The 19880-nt window shown below is 45.0% G+C and overlaps 1 long non-coding RNA gene across 1 annotated transcript; it reads left to right on the top strand.

Annotated features, from left to right (window-relative positions):
- The first annotated feature begins 93 nt into the window (after window positions 1-93).
- Window positions 94-18412, top strand: LOC129342540 (uncharacterized). The gene is made up of 2 exons (XR_008598222.1): window positions 94-162; window positions 17549-18412. It is a non-coding gene; the product is annotated as an uncharacterized LOC129342540 (long non-coding RNA).
- The last annotated feature ends 1468 nt before the right edge of the window (window positions 18413-19880 follow it).

The raw sequence follows: 19880 nt of genomic DNA, 5'->3' as shown, positions 1-19880 counted from the left end.
CAGGCACACCACGTGCTCTGCGAGTGACGTCACGCTGGCGGCCACGCCCCCTGGCGTAGTCGGAGTGGGAGTGGCACTTTTCCCCTTGCGGAACCGGAGCGGATGGAACTTGTGTGGGTGCGGTGTCTCCGGTCGAGGGGGAAGCATCCGCAACGTGGTTGGGTATGGCTTTGTTCAGACTGCGGAAAGACCGCGAGTGTCATAGTTAGGGTTGCCAGCCTCCAGGTAGTGGCTGGAGATCTCCTGGAATTACAACTGGTCTCCCGGCCACAGAGATCAGTTCACCTGGAGAAACTGGCTACTTTTGGGGTGGACTCTGGAACTATGCCATGCCAAGGTCCTTTCCCTCCCCAAACCTCACTTTCTCCAGGTTTCACCCCCCAGAACTCCAAGAATTTCCCAAGGCGGCAAATGGCCTCGACTTGGGATAGCCACCCTCCGGGTGTGGCCTGGAAATCTCCTGGAATTCCAACATCTCCAGGCAACAGGTATCAGTTCCCCTAGAGGTAGTGGCTGGTTTGAAAGATGGACTGTATGGTATATAGCCTGCTGAGCTCCAGCCATCCCCTAACCCTGCTATCCCCTAGCTCCAACTCCAAAATTTTCAGACATTTCCTAGGCTGCTAGAGCCTCTAGTAAGGGTGGAAAGGGCAAACAGGCATTCCCCGCATTGTGCTACCCTGGGAGCGCTCCCACACTTTGTAGGGGGCCAATTGGGGTCCGAAACTGAATCAGACCCTGCACAATGACATCACTTCCTGGAAGTAAAGTAATCATGCTACTCTGGAAGCACATGCCTACTAGACAAGAGAGTTGAGTGTCAGGTTCCCCCTCCGGCAGGAGGGTAAGGCAACCTGGCAACCCTACCAGGCGGGGAACTACTAACTACTACTCAGGTCTTGTTCACTCACCAGAAACAAAGTGGTAGAGACCTGAGGTGGTACATAGAGTTGTCAAATCCAGATTGAGAAATTCCTGGAGATTTTGGGGGTGGAGCCTGGAGAGACTGGGTTCTCGGGTGGGAAGGGACCTCCGCAGGTTATAATGACAAATCCACCCTCCAAAGCAGCTTTCCAGGAGATCTCCAGCCCCAACCTGAAGGCTGGAAGCCCTAGGTGGTAGCCTGAACTCTAATGTTCCCTACAAACAGGAAAACAGCACAGTAAGAAGAAAGCCAGTAGAACCGTTCTCCCTGCTATGCTAGTTTTCTGTTTGCAGGAAAAAAAAATTGATGTGATGCTTAAATATTTAATGACTCCAACTATAATTTGAAGAGGTTGCAAAGCTAAATACAAAAACAAATTCTAAACAATAGTGTATATGAAGATCAACCAAAATTACAAAAAAAGTGTACAAGCTTTCAAGTTCTCCAGAAAACCTCTTTAGGCTGGATAATAAAAACAAAAGGGGAGCAACTTTTTGCAGCCAAGTGTTAAGGCCTCTTGGTGCATCCTATAGGATGATTAACAGCATAATCCTAAAAACACTATTTTGGGAGTAAGCCCTGTTGAATAGACCTTGGTAGGATTCTAAGTAGACTTGCTTAGGATTGCTGTTAAAATAAGTTACATGGGCACAGAGTCTGCCTAGTTTTCCAGAGCACTGCACCAAACTTCAGGTGATCAGATCCCCCAAAGTGTAACTTAACTGCAAAACCAGCATTTGTGCAATCATGAATCCCACCCACCCCCATACACATATGTTGATATTAGCCCCTGTATGGAAAAAGAAGTCAATCTAAGTAACCATTTCTTTTTTCCCCCTGCCAAATTGGTGTAGAGATTGGTGTAGTCATACAGTGCCTATTAATTAGTTAGGCAGGAAGGAGGCATATTAATTATTAGATTTGGCTACTGATCAATTGACCACCTATGGTGAAATACTTCCAACTGTTTTTTGAAGCCAAGACTGCCCTGTGTGGGAGCAGTCATTTCTTTTCATTCTAGTGTTGTTTGTTAGCAAAGCCAGGAGTGGGTGTGTTTCCTCTCTCCACCTCTGGCAAGCAGTTTCTTCTCCTAGCCCCTTGCTATAACATGCAGGCATCTCTTTAAAAGGGGGAAGGTGAATTTGAGAGCAATCTTAAACAGGTCTGTTCAGAAATAGGTCCCATATTACTAAATGGGTCTTTCTCTAAGGAAAGTGTTCTTAAGATTGAAGCCTTTGTATGTACACATATACCTGAAAATTGGTATGCTGCTTTCTGTTACAACTGCCTTTAAAAACAGAGTTTTGTTTTTTAGTCATTGCTGTTACTTTGCTTCATTTTTGTTTCATTTTCTTTCTTTTTTTAACTGTAGGCTGACCCAGGTGCTCCAGGGTTTAAAAACCTTGAATTGTTCACAATTACAGAAACCTTATCTAATACTGTTAAAAGTTGCAATAACTTTCAGTAGTAAATGAATTTCATTGTTTCACAATAACAGATTATTGTTGTAATTGCTATACATACTAATCATCAGTATATTTAAAGTGTCATTTTTGTTCTGATGAACTTAATGCTTTAAAATATTTCACCAATATTTGACCAGACAAATGGCCAGTGTTCTTTTCTTACTTGTTTGACCATTTCTCAGTAGTGAGCATGGGATTATTATTTTATTTTAAGGTTGTGCTTGGGGTAAAATCCCATTCAAATAATCAAGACATCTGCATGTATTCATACAGCTTTCATAAAGTGGGCCCCTATGGATGCACAAACAGTTGCCAAGGAACATCCCTAAGCTCCTCGCCCCCATTTCTGTGTTTGTCTTGGGTTAAGGTCTGCAGGAAGGTGTAAAGGAAGGCCCGTGGCCTGGTCTTAGCATTGCTTGATGGCAGAATTCATGGTTACTGAATCCTCACATGGTGAGACAGTTTTGAGAAAGGGGAGCGCTCTCTCACTGTGTTTACAATACTGTGTTTATTGTGATGTTCTCTAATTTTGTAGTCCAATTTTATTACATTGTTGATTGTTTATTACATTTTGTAATTAAGTCTTATTACATTGTTGATTGCTGGTAATATAATGTTTCACTAGGTTGTTTTCCAGGCCTGGAACTACTGCTTTACTGTTTGTATTATACTGTTTTTAGTGCAATGTTCTCTAATGTCGTTGGCTGTATGTATTGTACTGTTTTTGCAGTGTTGGTTTTAGTTGCAATTTGCCTTGAGTCTCAGCAAGAAAGGTGGACTATAAATGTCTGTTTATTTATTCTGCTTCATTTAGACTCTCTTTCTTTCCAACGGGGACCCAGAGTGGCTTATATCATTCTTCTCTCTGCTATGTTTTCTTCACGGCAAACCTTGGGAGGTAGATTTGGTTGTGTGTGTCACCCAGCAAGCTTCTATGGCACAGCAGGGAATAAAACCTGGTCTGCCCCAGTTCTAGTCCATCAGTCTAGCTACTGCCGCACCTGGCCCTCTTCCTTTCTAGCTGGAGATGCAAGGACAAAGCAAGGGAGGGGAATTACATAACCTCCAAACTCTAACTGGTACTGTCTCCTATTTATTTATTTATTTAGAAAACTTTATGTTGCCCTCCAGGAACCTGCCCAAAGCAGTTTACAAAATAAAAATAATAAAAACAAAACATTAAATAATATTAACTAGAAGAGTCCTCAGCTGCTGCTACCTCCTCATTACCCCACTCACGTGTGTCACATTCTGGCTGCTGTTCATTGCACCTGCTGGCCTTTGCTCTTTTCTGTGCCTTGGCTCTTTCCAGGCAGTCAACCTCAGTATTTCTTTTCAGAATTTCATCTCTTTTTGTTGTTGGGAAGAAAGCTTTTACCTGTTTCATAGCAGTGCCTTGTGGCATCTTACTCACGATCCTGATCCCCACCATGCTCCCTAAGGACTTTCATGGGACAACTACGCCAGCAGCTGAGCTCAGCGAGATGCAGCGAGGCTGCTGAGGGTGCCCATCCCACCATTCCCCTGACAACCCTGCTAGCATCCACCAGTGGTCGCCCTGCCCTCATGACAGGGACATGAGTGGCAAGTAAAGGCACAGCTAAAGCACGGGCTGCAATCCCTGCTGCCTGTTGACACTTCTATTCCGCCCCCGCCCCCAGCCAGATAGCAGGCAGCCAGCAATCACATGCCCCTATGGTCATGGCACCCGCATCAGGGCGCCCAGCCAGGGTGAAGCCATCCATGGAGGGGCAGCCCCAGTGCTGAGGGGGCTGTCCTTGTAACAACCGCTCTTGGTTGTGCCCTGCTGGGGAGATGCTCATAGGAGCCTTGCTCTGGCGGCTGCCATGGCCACCCCATGTTCCCTTGCAGCTGCTAGTTGCCATCCCAGCGCTAGGACAGAAGGGCGCTGATGGCAACCCAATAGGCCCCCTGGAGATGGTGGGCGGGGAGGTCACCAGTGGGTGGTTCATCACTACCATGCGAGGAGGGGATAGAGGCAGCACACAGCGATGGCCCCCACAGGATGGACAGACAGACTCCTGGTCTGTTTGGGGGCCGAGCCACTATATGGGGCAGAGGCATATGGTGGATCCCTGGGCCGCCGCTTCCCTGGCTGCCCAGGGCTAGGGAGTATTCTTGGGGATGTGTTGTGGGGCTGCCCTAGGTGGAAGTGGTGGGGAGCTACTGACAGCCGCAGGCAAACGGGAGGAAGTTGAAACAGACTTTATTGAACTGCCCAAAGTGAAGAGGATGTCTGGCTGCATGCTGCTAACTCCCCTCAGCCAGGATGGGAGCTGCACCTGTTTGCATTGCAGTCAGAACTACGACAGCCATTCCTCATGCTGCCTTCTCAGGAGCAGGGTTGAGTTGCGGGCTGCCTAGGGAATGACTCCAGGGTGGGGCTCAGGTGGGATCCAGGAAGGATCACCAGGGGCTGGAACAGCCATGCTCCGTGGCCTCCCTGACAGGTTGTGACCTGCCTGAAAGTGAAACAGACACACGTGTGGTGAGGGGCCAGGCCTTGTGCAAGCCATTGCCAGGTCTGCCATGTCCTGGGAAGGTGTCTATGGCTGGGGGTGGCATCAGTGGCTCCATTGTCAAAAGTGTTCCCAGCAGCCAGATGATGGGTGCACTTCTGGCAGGAAGATGCTCATCCTCTGCATCTGGCTGTTTTGCTCCCATGGCTGCTTAGAGCTCTGATCTTGTGAGGGAAACAGTCAAGGGGTTGTGTGCCTGCCATTGCGAGGGAGTTTCCAGAGTGAGCAGCCAGTTATCCAGCCCACAACTGTGCCCTCTCTTCTGCCCATGATGGGTGACAGGCAAGGCAGTCTGAGCAGAGCCCTGCCATGGGCTGCTTGGAGCGCTCCTCCCCTAAACAGCTGTGTCAAGCACAGTTCTCAAGTGGCACTGGGTCACTGTGCCAGCATAGGGGAGGTTACACTGGCATAAATCCGGGATATACCAGTGTAATTACTATTCAGCTCCCAGTGCATTTTTCCCTCCCCTCCCCAGGATTGCGCTGCCCAAGACTAACTTAATTTTATTCCAACATAAACTTTCATGGATTAGAGCCCACCTCTTCAGATGTTATACCTTTATATGGCTTTATCCACAAAGGTTTATGCTGGAATAAAACACTGTTAAGGTCCCACAAGGCTCTTGTTTGTTTTTGTTGCAACAGAGCTACCCTTCTGGAATTTTTCCTCCAAGCTATTCAAGTGTATCCTATCTGTTTCCCTGTTTCCATCCCATAAGACTGTTGCTAGCCAGACCTCCTCCCCCTCCACACATACAATGGTAGGCTTTACCTTGCAAAGTCTGGATTATCTCCCCAGGGTGGGGCTCAAATCTCTCTCTCTCTCCCTCTCTCTCTCTCTTGAGCTACTAGACAACTTGTTTACAGTCCTGACTTTCATTCTTGTTTATCTGGCTGGCTTTGCAAAAAGTTTGCTTCCCTTCATGTGGCATTGTATCTATAGTGGGACTTGAACCCTTCTTCAGGCAGAGGAGCATGGGCTCATAGGGCTTTGCAGGTGGCTGGCTAAGTGGCATGGCTAGAACTGAGTAATCCCTACGTGTCCCTGTTGTTTGTCTTGGCAAAAGCCTTGCTGTCTTTGCTTAGTCTGCTAGGCACAGACTTCTCCCCTAACTTGGTGAGCATTCAGGATACCGATAAAAGTACTATGGTAGCTGTCAGGCAGTGAAGTTGTACTTTGTATGGGAGGGGATGCGTAATGGCTCGGATACTGCCATCAAGCTATTCCTGCTGTTGCTGCTTGCTAATAGGTGTCTTTCATGAATGGGCAATATGGAAGATGAAGTCAGGAGGGATCTGATTGGTGGGTAGCCATGTAGTTGCCAAGGTGTGTGTGAAAGTGGCTGGCAGTGCTGCTATGTGATTTCTTTTCTCCCTGTACTTTTCCTTATAATTATTCTTTTGACATTGCTGTTGGAGAAGTATAGAGTACAAACTAGTTATGCTAGTGTATGCTTAGAGCAGCAGCCATCTTAGGCTGGACCAATCAAACCTTGTCTTTGTAGGCTCTTTGTTATTCTAATAAAATATCTTTGATCAGTCTTTCCTGGATTGCCAATACCTTTGAGAGTTTGCTCTCAGAACCTCTTGTCTAACCAATGGCTTTCTTTGCTCCAGTGATCTAAAATGCAAGACAGGTGATAGGAAAGCGCAAGGGCCTTCCTCTGTCCCAGAAAGAGAGGGTGCCCTAGCTTTCTCACAGTTACTTTCCCCATACTGATAGTTTCAGGTGGGTAGCCATGTTGGTTTGTAGTAGAAGAACAAGATTCAGGTCCAGGAGCACTGCTACGACCCTTTCTTTCTCTTGGGTAGATTTGGTCTTTAAGCCTTTTATTCTTGCCCCCTCTTGGTAGATTGCTGCCACCAGGAATTAAGATCCAGAATAACTTAAATTTCTCCTTTTAGTAACGTGCCCAAGGGTCAGACTTTTCGTGGTACTAAGTGGCCCTGAGGAAAGGAATGGGATATAGGAATAATTCTGGGATTTAAAAAAAAAAACAAAGTAAACTTTTATTTTTATAAGAAGTGTATGAGTTTCATATTATTTCTAAAACTTGATGGTTTCAAAAGAGTAGTTCTCAATCCTTAAAGTTACTTTACTTAAACCCAGTCAGATAGATCTTCTCTCAGGCTTCACACACAGTTTGCCTGCTTTTGATATTAATTTCTCTCTGTTACAAGTAAGACCTTTTCTCAGGCGCACACATAATTTGCCTGCTTTCTCCTGACTGAATGTTCTTTCACAAACACACAGTTCAGGTTTCCACACAGGTTATATTTCTCTCAGACAACATAAACAAGCTCAGGCTGCACACAGCTTGCCTGCTTTCTCCTGACTCAATATTTCTCTCAGAACTGCTTAAACATACTCAGGCTGCACACAGCTTGCCTGCTACAATCAGACTCAATATTTTTCCCAGCAATGCTTTAACATGCTAAGGCTGCGCCACACAGCTGGCCTCTCTTGCTCTGACCGAATTTTTTCTCTCCCTCAGTAACTAAAAGCTGCGTTCACTCCGCCCACACTCTCAGTCATCAGCCCATCATCTCACTCACTCATCCCCCTCTTTCACCTCCACACTTCTGTACCACACCAAGCATTTAAAGACACATACACACATTTACTTAAAATCATTACAAGCACTTTTAAGACCAACTAAATTTCTAGGGTATGAGCTTTCAAGAGTCAGAGCTGACAAAAGGGGCTCCCGAAAGCTCATTCCATGGAAATCTAGTTGGTCTTCATGGTGTTACTGGACCTGAATCTTGCTTTTCCCCATACTGGTAACCTTTACAAGTCTGTGTATAAAAAAAGATCTGACCATTGGCGGCACACTCACCTTGATTGACACTGCGATTGTTTTGTTCTGTCTGTTGTGGGCAAACCTCCACAGTAACCATGTAACCCGTATCATGCTGCATCATGTAACTGTTGTCATGTCAGCAGTATTCCAGGTCAGGTGTTTTGCATACACGCCTTACGTTGGCTACATGCAGAGAAAGACCAGATCTTTGTTTAGATATGGGAATGTCAGTCCTGAAACTTCAGAACATCAAGCAAAGATAGCTGAGGCTCAAGAACAAAAAATCTAGAATTTTGGAAAATCACAAACATTTGCATTTAGGTGTGATGTCAGTGGGTTTAATTCTTTAGAGTTTCACTCTGTAAGTGTAAAAAGAAGGTCTAACTTCCACCCAGCCAGCTTGGTGTAGTAGTTACAGTGTCAAGCTAGGGTCTGGGAGACCCAGGCTCAAATCTTCACTCCACAGTGGAAGCTCATTGAGCGTCCTTGGCCCAGTTGATCTCTTAGTCTAAACTGCCTCACAGGGTGGTGGCTGTGAGGATGAGATAGAGTGAAGAACAATGTTGCAATCTGCTTTGTTTCCACACTTGGAAGAAAAGCAGCATATAAATATCTAACTAAATATGTCTGATTCTCTCTTCCTGCCGCGTGCAGTGCTGGCATCACCCTCCCCTAAAGTCTGCTTCTCCAAGTACATACAGTTGCCTTTGAGGAATGAGGTGAGCAACAATGGAAGAGGACTTGAAGGAGCTCTTTACTCGCAGCATTTTTGAGTTTTTATGATCGCATGGGAAGTTCTCATGTAGATCTCTTGCTGAAGCAGTTCGTCCCACAGGTGGGCCTTAGCAGTCTTTGAAGCAAGCACGCAAGAGGGGGATTATATGTGCATAAAGTGCCTCTCCACCCCAGACTGGGGCCCAGGTGGGAGCTTTTACTTGAAGGAGGGCTGCCATCCCAGCAGGTCTGCGAAAACCTGTTGCCTACAGTCTGACTGTTTGCAGTTTAAAAATTAGCTTCAAGGTAAGCAGGAGCTGGAAAGCATTCCACCCCTTCCCCCTTGTTGTGCAATGTATTTCATGGAAGGATTCAAAAGGCATTTTAATCCATTGGCACTCCTAGTAAAAAGAGAAATTTTTCACTGAAGACAAAAGACTGGATGCCGCATTGAAAACTCACTCTGTGAGTCACTTCCATTCAGAGACAGAGAAACACTTAAAACAGCACAGCAAGGAGAGAGAGAGCTCTCACTTCACTTGTATGAGTGGGGAAGGCCCTCTGTCTTTGATATGAATCTCCTTTCTGCAAAGATGATAAAAGAACCATCCCCCCTCCCAGGTTTCTAATTCAAGGCCCCAATAGAAAGAAGTCCTTCTAGTTGATGGCTGTCTCTAGTTTATGGGCTATCCGTTCAACCCAAGGAGATAATAATCAGTCTTAACTGGCCTTCAGAAGCAGCAGCCATTGAAGAGGAGCCTCTCCCCTTTATAATACATACCCATTGTTTCTACCTTCCGCTCTTTCAGCACAAAGAGCCATTTGGACAAGAAATGAGCATTCATTCTGGTTCCAAGCAGGTTCCAAAAGCCCAGCCTATACTGCTTCTAACCAAGGAGGGGCCATGGCTCAGTGGGAATGTATCTGTTTGGCAAGGCATGCAAAAAGTCTCCAACTCCAGAGCATGTTTTCATTGTGATCCTAAGATACTTTTCCAGGTGATGAAGGGGCTCTTGAAAACAGAGCACTGATATGATTATCTTGGAACTTTTTGGTGTCCACCATATGTTTGTTAAACTGCAGTCAGAGAAGTAACATTCTTTCATCAGTTGCAGAGTAGGTCGTCAAATGGGATCTTCCCTCTGCTTAATCAGATTTGACCCAAGATATTCTCCACTTGTGTTCTTAGTCATGATTCCATCTGCTTTATTGTTTCCAATTCCCTGATATATCAGGGAACCGATGTTTCTCTAGGTAGTGGGAGAGGACATTCAGGAGCAGTCACCTTAATCACTTACATTATCTCCATATTCCAGAATTCAACCAGTGTTCACAAAACTGATGGCCATGTTAACTGGCGATTTCCTCAGACTGGATCCCTCAGGCTTTGAAAGTGGACCAAATGATCTAGTCCCTCATCCCAGCAGAGTTCTAGATAGTCTAAAGCTGACGTGATAATGAACATGAGACATAGACTCTGTCTACACGAGACGCCTCAGCGCGTGTTCGTCACATGTAGCAAGACACAATGTTAGCTGGGAAGAGTAGTTTAAAAAGACAGCTGGCCGGAGATTGCTCCTCAGAGGGTTTGTTAATTTCAACTTCGCCTTCCAGAAGGCTTTGTCAATTTCACCTCCCCAGTCTAAATCTGTGTGGGATGGCAACCAGAGGGCAGTGAGGAATGGAAATGGGCTGGAGCTGCCTTCCAGGGCCGGACTTGGACCTGTAGTGGTTATAATGGACTGAAGTTTCCTTTCTGACATTTCACAGCCCCTTCATACTGCTCCAGTGTATAGTAAAGCCTTTGCCCTGCCGCCAGCTCTACCTTTTTAAACTACCCTTCCCAGCTAACGCTGCATCTCCTGACATGTGTTCTTCACGTGTCAGATGTCTCGTGTAGAGAGACTCATAGTCATTATGGAATGATAAGGTAGTAGAAGTTGAGAGGGAGGGTGAGTGTGTGTCAGAGAATTAGTTTGTCCCCAATTCTGATTATTCTCTCAGCCAGAAGGATTTGAATAGGCATGCCAGAGACCCGCTGACCCTGAAAGAGCTGTTGCTGAATAAAAATCAGTAGACAATTGACCATCCAGGATCATTCCTGGGTGAGAAAGCTGACCTGGCATGTATCACTGAGACCAGATTGGACTAGGTAGGGGGAGTTGACCGTTCCCAGCTTTGTCCTCTTGTGTTCTCTGTGCAACCTCAGCTTAAGCATTCTGGTCAGACAGGGTGGTTTCCTGTGCCTGCATCACTATCAACAGGTTCTTTGCTGCTCAGATTTCCAGAATAGGTGCCTGATGTTGGGTGCACAAGGCAGAATGGTGGTGTACCACCAATCCTGGCAGCTAATAAACTCTCAACTTTGGTATTAACGTCTCTGAGGTTTTAGTCCAACATATCAGATGCAGGCCAGGAGTTTGTGGCATCAGTGGGGCTGCCACAAAACAACTTAGTCCAGCAGATTTGGTAGGTTATAATCTAAACAAGGACAGAGCTGATTCTGTTGTTAGTGGGGAACATCCTTCAAAGGTCTCATCATGAATTGAATATTATTTGATGCGATCTAAACTGACAGGCTACCCCTAGAAACTTATGGATCGCAAATGGGGGGAATGTCTGGCTGGCATAGCTGTTGCTCCTCTTCTCTCAGGCCTGTTGATTCTGTGGGAGATGCAGATGACCTTGACAGTTGACCTGATCACTCTCAGATACCTTCTTCCTTCCTTCCAAGCTCAGTCAGCTTTATGGTTTACCAGGGAGCCTGAGGCAATGAAGTTAGTTGGCAGGCTGTTAAAAGCACAGGTGGAGGAAAACTTGAGATGAATTAAACAGAACACAATGAAAGCGCATTTCCACGTCTTACTCAGCAGTGGCAATTGCTGTGAACTGACTTCTACCTTCATTATGTCTGTGTAAAGACAACCTGCTGTGCCATGTTGGGTAGTAAGTAGACTTCCCCAACTTCGGCACTGATGATATGTACTTGGAGCATTATACAGTTCTTTTGCTAGACTTTTAGCAGACAAAATGGCTTGTATTCACTGTGATGTGAGCTCTACAAATTCTCAGCATGGTAATCAGAGCTCAGTCTAATTGTGTTTGCTTGGATAAATTTCAGTTATTGCAGCCCATGTATGTGGACAAGCTACTTCATGGGGTTTGTTGTGCCACTTCTAGGTTTAACCCTTGTCTTTCATTGTTTATTACATCTAGGCAGTGAGTAATAAATAGTTCACTGCAAGAGTGAGTAGTGCCAAATGCCTTGAAAACAGTCATGAAAACTCTCCTTAGAAAGCTGTATTTGGACCCAAAAGATCTTAACTACTATTGACTCGGCAGCAGATATCCCCTCTCTGAGTTGGGCACTTGTATAAGTAGTGGCTGACCAATCCCAGGCTTTTGTAGCTAAGATTGAAGACCTACACCTGTTTCAATCTGGCTTCAAGCCTAGACAGAAACTGCCTTGAACATCCTGATGGGCAGATTTCACTGATCCAACCCCCTGTGCTTGCTCAAGTAGGCTTAAGCAAGAATATGACCAAACACAGCTGAGACAGACTAACCTTCCCCATATCATCAACCAGTTCTTGGTGGTACAGGCCATATCAGCACCCTCATCCAGTATCATACATGAAGTTGCCTTATCAGACCATTGGTCCATAAAGGCCAGTATTGTCTATTCGGACTGGCAGCAACTCTCCAAGGTCTCATGCAGAGGTCTTTCACATTTCCTACTCCTTTCAACTGGAGATGCTGGGGATTGAACCTGGGGCCTTCTGCATACAAAGCAGGTGCTCAACCACTGAGCCATAGTTCTTACCAAATCAAATCTATGGATTTAAACATCAAGTACAGTCTTGTCCACTCATACCACTATTTAAACTATGAACACAGCAGAGACCCTGGGTGCTGGATTTTCAAAATAATGCCTAAACTGGGCCCGGCAGGAGCAGAGTTGGTGGAGCTGTCTTTCTGTCTTTCAGTCCTTCCAGACTTACATGACTTTCAAACTGGAGAAAGTGAGTTTGGTTTGGCCCAAGTTGAGGAGCACCGAGGTCAGCTCACCCCCAGACTAGACAGTGGGAGCGAGATCCTGTTTTCTTCCTTGCAGGGTTGGGTAGCAAGTCATTGTGGCTTTGGCATGCTAGGAAATGTGGGAAGGCTGTGTGTGACACTTGAGGCCTTCTGAAATGATGAAGGAAAATAGATTTTATTCTTCCATCTCTTATGGTGTAATTTCCTGCCCTCATGAAATGCATGGGAGGGGTAAGGATGCCACAGGAGGAGTCCTGGCTCTTTGGTGTTCCACAGACTGGATAAAGCAGTGCCTAAACTGAAATGACCGCTCTGAGCCTGTCTGACGGGGAGGGCAGTCTAGAAGTGTAATAAAATAAATAAATAAAATGCCTGGCTTTCTTTTTCCTATTTCCAGCCCTTTTAATCTGACAGTGAATGAGTTTAAGCAAGTATATTCCTACTTCTTTGGGTGGATTCACAGAACCACTTCCTTTGCTTGCAAGGTAGGCTCCTGTTGGACAGAATTATGAAAATTAAACAACCATTGTCATCATGACACCTGCAAAGTGGATTCTGTAATCTCAGTCACAGGGAACTGAGCCGTGGAAAGAGTCCAATGACCTTGTCCACCTCAGGATTTTAGCAGACCAGAATGCTGGGCCTGCTACCAGCTTCTCTATGCACCTGGCCTTTGATCTTCAGAAAAGCACTTATCAGTCTCTTCCCCCTTCCTGTTTTTATTTCCTCATTTTCTTTCTTTGGTCCAGCATCTAACTTGAGGTCTCATCAGATCTTCCATTTCAGATCATTTATATGTATGCTTAAAGACAATAATTGTTTTTAAGATCCAGACCATAACCAGACCTAGAGCGTGGCAGTTATGTTTGTCCTCATTTATGCAAAGTCCATCCACTTGCATCATTTGTAAGAATGAAAGCAATAGAATTGTTAGGAGGAGAGTAGGCAGCCTGTGGCTCTTTTGTGAGGCAACTTTCACTATTGCTTCTGGGGTCCAAAGGGATGCTGCAGAGCCCCTGAAACAGCACAACATGGGTTTAGTAAGAACCACAAGCTTTGCTAAACCCAAGCCAGTCCACAAATGCATGCTGACAGCAATTGGACAGGGTGCCCTTCACTCCTTTGGTACAGCCCCCAGGAGGTCAATAAGAACCTGGGTTGGTTGTTTGAGTCCCAAGAGTCTGGAGCAGCAGGCTATACTTGGAAAAGCTGTTTCACCAGCAGCCCTTGAAAGGTTCTTTGTCTGGAAGCTGTAGGTGTTTGGCTAGATGCTGCCTTGCTTTCTAGAGAGCAGCCAAATGTGATCTCAGAAAAAGGACACTGGAAACATTTACCAGAAAGGCTCCGCAAATCCAGGCGGAAACTGTTGCATTTGGGCATACAGGATTTTGTTCTCTAATCAGACCATGCTCTAATTAGAGCAATACTGAATTTGTCAAAGGAAAGGGGCCCTGGGCCCAAAGCCCATGTTCAAATATAGCAATCCTGCTGTGGGATTCCAGATGCTTTGAGTTTGTTTACTCAATGGTGAGGGAATACTAAGAAGCCTCCTTTATGCCATGATATCTGTTTCAGTGCTGATCTCAGCCATAGAAGAAGAAAGCGGGGGGGGGGGGAGATCTGCTCCCAACTTCTACCCTGAAGGCAAGTCACAAGCAGCTGTTTTCGCCAGCTTCAGGCGTCTGCTGCCACACCATGTCTTCCATTCAGTGTTTGTTATTACTATTAATTTGATGTTTGTGTTGAAAAAGATCCAGGCGTGGGTCTCACAAGGCGACGTTGTTCTTTTTGTGGGTTCATCGTGCAACAGTCACATGACCCACACAGGCAGCTCCCACCATTGCTGCTACCTTAAGGTACACACTTAGTAAGAAAGAGACGGAGGACCAACATGGGGCAGGATTGTGGAGATACATAAACTGCAGCAGTTGGAAGCCAATTGGAACAGGAAACAGTTCTGCAGATACTGCATTTAATTGTAAAGCGTTACACTCCAAGGTGCTCTTTAACACAGGAGCCAGAATCCTCAAGTCCTCTGCTCTTTCCATCTGATTCTGTTGCCAAATACCCATGGCCCCTATTCATTTCCCCACCATCACCACCACACCAGTTCACCTTTTGATGCCTCTATAAGCCTTGTGAACTAGGTTTGGTTTGAAACACCCACCCACCCCCCGCCAATTCACCAGCTGGTGCTGATGGAACAATAGAGTTTTTCTCGTCTTCCTGCTCTCAGGTTTCCTGGAACTTTCTAGATGTTGTCTGGGTTTTCTCCTGCTTGGGCTTAATGTGGTATGGAAGCTGGACTGCAGGAGTTCATCTTCCACTGCTTTCTTATCCTTGCCCCTGTGAACACAAGCCTTCCCTTTAACATCCTGCCCCTGTTCCTGGGCCAAGATCTCCTCTCCTCCTTTCCTGCCCAAGCAACAAAAGACATCTCATTTCTGTGTTGGTGCCTGTTAGTGACATCATACTCATGCCTCACTCAAACAGAACACACTCCACTGCGGTTTAGGATCAGGCAGGTGGCCCCATTGGCTGGTGCCATAAACCCTTGACCAAAAGGTTCCTTACGTCTATTGAATATATTTTCACTGAAGGGACAAGAGAGTCTTTGCAGACCTTTTGACCCCATTGGCATATTCCGCAGGGAAGTGACATGGAGAATTTCTCTGAACTCCTAGGCATGCTGATAAAAATTGTTTTAAATTATGTATTTGCTGGTTTTAATGGGTTTTAAGATGAGATTTTAATTTGTGTGTTTTAATTTGTTAGCCTTGATAGCCATATGAGAGCAGAAAGGTGAGGTGAAAATCTAGTTAATAAATAAATGGCACCAGTGCTGCAACTGTGTCTGTATAGCAAATCCCTGTGTATGCCCCTGTGCTTGCACATTGAGTTAGAAGACGCTGGGGCCAAAACAGTATGTGAGCAAGTTCTGGTCTTCCACAGTCATCTCACTGTTCATCAGGGAACACCAGTTCTGCACAGCCCTTTTTCCTGCTTTGTTCCTTTGAAAGCGGTAACCCAGCCAGGTGTAATGTCACTATTTGCTTTGCTGCATTTTCCCAGCCCACACCAGATTTCCAATATAATATCTGTAGATTTTAATTCCTAAAGATCAGAAGAAATTGCTCTGTATTTTATCAGTTCTATGAAGCCATTCTTTCTCTGTAGGGCAGCCTGCCTGGCATGACGGGTAAAGGATATTTCAGTTCTATCCTCAGCCTTGAGGAGTCTGTGTACACCCAGGCATGCAGCTAAGAGGCTCTGTTGCATAACTTGGGCAATTCCCAGTGCTTGTAAGCATCGGTACTTCCAAGGTGAGTCAGGCCCTAAAAGGCAGATAAAAGATTCAGACAGCCCAAAGAGAAATAGCCATACAGACCATGGTGACATGTTAATCAAAACCTACTTTCTCAAGGAATCCCTTAGACATAATCATTGCCAGGAAGAACATGGCAATATCAGGGGGAGAAATTCAGAACTGAATAGAGTCATCCCTGAGACAAATATCTGCAAGAACGGCTGGAAGGATGACCAGGTCTCTCATGGGATCTCATTGGTGCCTTTTAGAACTCAAGGAGCCAGGGCAATCGCCTCCTTTGTCCAATACTGCATCTGGTACTGGAAGTGCCCTATAAGGTCTTGGCTGTGCCCCACAATATACAGTTAGGCTATATTGTGTCTGTACTCTTGATATTATACTATATATGTGTATGTACTTTATGGATCAATATCACCTTTTAGAGAAAGATGTTTGGTCTACATGATTTTTTATCTATACATTTTCTTACTTTTGTTTGTATGTTGTAAGTTTTTAACTTGCACATCCTTTATCCTATTTATTTATTGAAGCAGAATTGGTCTTCAAGAATTATATATCTGTTGGTAATATATTTTATCTGTTCCTCAACCTTTTTTCGTTTATCATTTCGTGAGTTGGTAGGTTTATCTCCCCCTTTGCGGGGGAGAGGCACGACTCTACAGATGTTTCAACCAGTTATGTGGACACGTTCACATGTACCTTGGAGGTCTTAACCTGAAATGATAGAATTATACAAGACTTTAATTGTAAAGTCATTGTAACGTATTGGCCTCCAACCACCCTGGAAACTTGAAATCTGTTTGGGATGTATCCTGCAGGGTCCTGTCACACCCATGTTATTTAATATTTATGTAATTCCACGGAGTGAGATCATCCGAAGACGTGCTGATGATACACAGCTTTACATCTCTTCATATAAGCCTCTAGAAGCTCTCTGGTCTGAGCCAGTGCCTGGATATTGTGGTCAAACACCTGAGGACCAACTGAAGTTGAATGCAGATAAGACAGCGCTGATGCTTGTTGATGTATTGAAAGGGATTAGGCTGCTTTCCTTGGATGGGATGAGTTTGCCTTTGACTGACAGTTGAAAGCTTAGGAGTCTTGTTAGACTGTTTTGCTAGAAAAACAAGTTGTTCTGCTTGCCAAGAATCCTTTTCTCTCCTCATCTTCACTTAACTTGTAAAGTTATCTTCCCTTCTATACACAGCTAGTGTAGCCCGAGTGAATCATGCTGAGAAACCTCAAGACCACTGTAATGTGCTTTACAGGGAGCTGCCCTTGAAGACAGCACAGTAGCTACAGTTGGTCCAAACTGCAGCACCCTGGTGACTAACTACATGCCTGAAGGACACTCTCTCCTCCTATCAGAACGGTGACTTCACTCATCCTGGCTGGGTCTTTTATCAGTCCACTAGTAAATTTGCTGAAAACTCCCACTTCTCACTCACAGGCTTTTGCTGTGTCTATCCAAGTTATAGAAGTGCTTTCCGTGGTTAGTTGGGAAGTGCCTTGCTTTTAACTCTTTAGGAAACAGGACATTTGAGAATATTTTATGGTGCCATCCTAAACAGAGTTACCTTTCAGAATCTATTGAAGTCAATGGAAGGGTGTAACACTGCTTGGGCAGGTACTGTTAGTCATTCAGAATGTTGTTTTTCTGTTTTCTTTTGCCTGTTGTGGAATGAGTATTTTTTTAAAAGATGTCATATGATTTGTTGCTTTCTTTTTTCCCAGTAGGCCACTTTGAATTTGGTGCCAACAGGATGCTGTATGGACTAGCTAGACAGTAGGCAGCATAATCCCTTCCAATACATCAACAAACATCAGTGCCGCCTTATCTGGATTCAGCTCAGTTTGTCCACCCTCAGCTGTCTGACCACAGCATCCAGACACTGGCTCAGCACAGAGAGCTGAATGGACTAGTTAGGCAGAAGCCAGCTATTTTATCCTTTCAGTGGTTCAGAGGACAGAATTGTGTGCTGCAGCCAACTGGCAAGGAGTGTAAACAGTGCCATACGAGAGTGAATAAGCAGTCAACAGGTGAGTCACGCAGGTATGCCAAGGTCATTTCTGCCTTCCCCAAGGTTAGGCAGACCCACACATGTGACCTACACATAAACAAGAACCAGGGTCAAGTCTGGATGGTGAAGGAGCAATTTGTTCTTCCCTTGGAGTTTTTCAGCAACTGCAATTAAGGCTGTGTGGCACAACAGGTTCTACTGACTCCCATCTTCTAACCTGGAATCTTTTATGGCTTGTGTCACTTGGAACAAGGGGAGGGGGCAATGATAGCTTTAAGTTTCTGATGACTCAAGTGAGCCTGAAGACATCCAGCAGCTTAGTGGATGAAGGTAGAGAAAAAAACGCTTTTGAATTATCGCTAAGAACAATCTCACCCATTTTTAAGTGCCACATCCATTTCTTCCTGACAATGTCTGTATTTGTATCTCATATTGACTCTTGCTTATTAGCTATGCCTATTCTGGATGGTATTTCTGGGAACTGGATCTCACTGAATGTTGCAGTTGTGAACATCACAGCATTTGGGGAATTACAGGTGCTGTGCCAATAATAAAAGTATCGCTTTTGATCTCTCAACACCAAACACCCTTATCTGGATATTGTGGGCTGTAAGGGAACGTATACTCCGAAAGGCGAAGGCTTTTCCATCACCCCTGCAAAACACTTCCGTGTTTCTGAAAACAGGGAGAGCTTCAGAATGCACAGTAGCCCCTTGAAGTCTACTGAGGACATTCATATTTCCATTCATTGCTTCTACTGCAAACACTTGAATATGAACAGTGAGTTATGCATGCTTCTAACACACTTGCAATTCTGACCCAGAATAGAAAAGGGGGCCAGGAGATCTGAGGCTTCAGCCTCAGTGGTGCTTACACTGTGCCATCCTGCTCTGGGGTGCTGAATAGCTGTGCATGCCTACTCAAGGATGACTTAAACCAGGGCTCTGCAACCTATGGCTGTAGACCCAAATGTGGCTCAGCATCAACCCAAATATGGCTCTTGTAAAAAGAAAATGAAGTCTTTATGTTAGCGTATATTGCAGGGGTAAGTGGGAGGGGCAGGCTAATATTTTGGGGAGATGCTTCACAGAAAGAAAAGTAACAGAGGGGCAATTGCCTATCGTCCAAGTGCAGATATAAGCCAGTGCACTAAAATGCCCAGGGTGCTCCTCTTTATTATTTATTGTGAGAATTTGTGAGTGCCACTTCCAGAAGGACTTGCAACAACCAGTGTTTGGGCTGCAAAAACTCTGGTTAATTGGCATATTAATTATCAGTAACGATAAGCTGTATATTTTCAGCTAGGCAAATGGGCTCTCTCATACTGGCTCTTTGATTTCTTGCTCTGAATTTTGAAGTAATTTGACTCATCATAAAAGTTTGCTGACCCCTAACTTAAACGCTGGGATCTTCCAATTTTATTATTTTATTTAAAGGTTTTCTTATATGCCAAGGAGTTTTATGGAGCTAAGAGACTGAACAGCAGATTAGACATTTCTTTCTGGAAAGCCATACGGCCTGCTCCTGTCCAGCAGTGGGGACCTTGGAATTGTCTGAGATGGAGTTTGTCTTTTGCTGCGTGAATTAATTAAAATATATGAAGGTGTGAAATATTTTTATGGCTCAAACTAAAGTAATGCCAGAAAACCTTTCTGGCAGAAAAATAAAGTAGCGAGGTACCAACTGGCCATAAGAGAAAAACTAACTTGCAGGATGCCAGCATATGGCATATGACCCCTCTTCCCTGCAGTTTTCACTGAGCAACTGGCCAAGAGTTGCTCGTGTGTTCCAAGTGGCCTTCCCAATTTTTCCTTTCTGACTAGCTCTTCTTCTGCACTGAGTAATAAAAATAACTTAGCCTGGAATAACCGGCCCTGTGGCTAACACCCTCACCCCTCACACTGCAAAGGGTGTTGTTTTTAACACACACATATTAGCACACTTGATCATGCACCAAACACTGAATTGATTAAGATGCAGCCTGTCATACCAAGCTGTGGCACATTCATTAAAAAGGCCTTAATAATGCTCTGGACTTAGCAAGC

This window comes from Eublepharis macularius, chromosome 14, assembly GCF_028583425.1.
Source record: "Eublepharis macularius isolate TG4126 chromosome 14, MPM_Emac_v1.0, whole genome shotgun sequence".
NCBI classification, from domain to species: Eukaryota; Metazoa; Chordata; class Lepidosauria; order Squamata; family Eublepharidae; genus Eublepharis; species Eublepharis macularius.
The sequence above is the reverse complement of the archived record's forward strand: the minus strand, read 5'-3'. Positions and strand labels throughout refer to the sequence as shown.